This window comes from Oratosquilla oratoria, chromosome 9 (assembly GCF_046742065.1).
Source record: "Oratosquilla oratoria isolate Oo_2021 chromosome 9, ASM4674206v1, whole genome shotgun sequence".
Lineage (NCBI taxonomy): Eukaryota > Metazoa > Arthropoda > Malacostraca > Stomatopoda > Squillidae > Oratosquilla > Oratosquilla oratoria.
The window spans coordinates 9,227,890-9,229,747 of NC_134785.1; the positions used below are offsets into that span (position 1 = coordinate 9,227,890).

At 47.4% G+C, this 1,858-nt stretch overlaps 1 protein-coding gene across 11 annotated transcripts in view; it reads right to left on the minus strand.

Moving 5' to 3' along the window:
* Positions 1-1,374, minus strand: part of LOC143028167 (uncharacterized) — a 71,219-nt gene extending 69,845 nt beyond the window's left edge. For all 11 annotated transcript variants that reach the window (XM_076189897.1, XM_076189891.1, XM_076189895.1 and 8 more), the window contains exon 1: positions 1,284-1,374. The gene's annotated coding sequence lies outside the window, so the exon portion shown is untranslated. The remainder of the gene's footprint in view (positions 1-1,283) is intronic.
* Positions 1,375-1,858: the final 484 nt, after the last annotated feature.

Consider the following 1,858-nt stretch of genomic DNA (forward strand, 5'->3'; position numbering starts at 1 on the left):
AAAGTTTGTCATTACGTCGACCGATTCAAGAAGTCCGGACGTAGGGATCGACACTCGAACTGGTCACTCGAATTGTGTGTGTGTGTGTGTGTGTGGGGGGGGGGGGATTAGAGTCTTGTCGGCGACAACCAGCGCTTCTAGCCTTTGGAATAGTATCGCACCGGTGGTAAAGGAAAGATATGAGGAGGGTAGCAGAACGGAGGGATAGTAGAAGATAAATTATATTACATATATACCTGTATATATATATATATATATATGTATATATATATGTATATGTAATGTATATATATATATTATATATATATATATATATATATATATATATACACATATTATTTTGGAATATTTTATATTTTCTTCGACTGAATCAAGTTAATCGCACATCGACCAGATGTTAATTTCCACGGTAAAATATCCGGCTCTGGAGTACATTAGATTCAGATTATTTGATTCTGCCTAAAATCAAGTTAGCACTGTGGTGCTGGGGTCAGGTTCTCAACCTGTTTACTCCGGTACCCCCATACTTATGCCGTTCTGTTTCTTAATTCCCTGGGGATGACTTCAACGTTGAACATGATTGTCATGAATTCACTAATTAGTTACTAGTCTTTAGTTTGTAGACTCTTTTGTGAAACCCAGTGGACCCCCCAGGGGTACAGCCCCCCCCCCCCCTAGGGGCATACTACCCCGAGTTGAGAGTCGGCCGACTCTGAAGGCCGATCGCCTCGCTGGCGGAAAGGGTCATCGTCAAGGACGAATATCGAAGTCGTCAAGGACGAGTATCGAAGTCGTTATCGAGAACCAATAACCCACCCTGACTCCCGCCCTCCGCCTCGCAAAAAAAATAAAAAAAAAATCTAAAAATGAAAAAAAGGGTTGGGGGGGAGAAGAGAGGAAAATGCTTCCTCACAACTTTGGCTAGAGGAGTCACAAGTCAGTCTTCAAACTTTTTTTTCTCTCTTATTTCTTCTGTCAGGCGACACTGCACAAATCAGAAAAAACAACAACACTTGTCCGTCCGTCGCCGGGGCGAAGTTGAACACTTTCTTCATTTTCCATAACACCAAGACGCACAACGGAACCCCACCACCTCCAGATGTCACATCACAGAACGTCTTCAAATCACCGTAAAGTCTCCCGAAGACTTTAGTAGTCACATAGACACAAAACACATCAGTACACAACATCCGCCCCAGCCCACCCCTAGCCCATCGCCTCCTCCTCCTCCTCCTCCTCCTTGGCGTGGTGTCCCCGGTCAAGCACACTCTCGCCCGACCTACCTTGGGTGGCCGGTCGGCGGGCAGGTCGCGGGGGAAGTGGTGTCGAGTCGAGCTCAGTCCTCCAATATAATCTCGCCTCCTTCACTTTCACTGCTGAACCGACGACCACTGACAGACGCGACCTTAGGTGCGCGCGCGCGCGCGCGCTCGCTCGCTCTCTTCGGCTCCTCCTGCTTCTCGCTCGCTCGCTCGCTCCTTCGTCGTCATCGCCGCCTTCATTCCCTCCGTCCTCCACTTCTTTCGTTCTTTCTTTATTAGTTCTTTCTCTCTTAGTTCTTCGCCATTCTACTCTTCCACGTGGTTTTCTTCCTGCTCCTCCTCTTCCTCTTGGTTTTCCTCCAAATCTTCCTTCTTTACCTCCTTTTCTCCTCCTCCTCCTCCTCCTCGTCCTTTGCTTTGTTCTCCACCTCCTCCTGCGCCTTCTTCTCTTCATTCCTCGTTTTCTTTTCTTCCTCCTCCTTTTCCCTTTTCCTCTTCCTCCTCCTTGGAGAAAGAGAGTGAGGAAAGAAAGAGGGGAACGAAAAGGAAAAGGGAGGAAAGGAAGGGGAAGGGAAGAGGTTAGAGAGAAGGAGGAG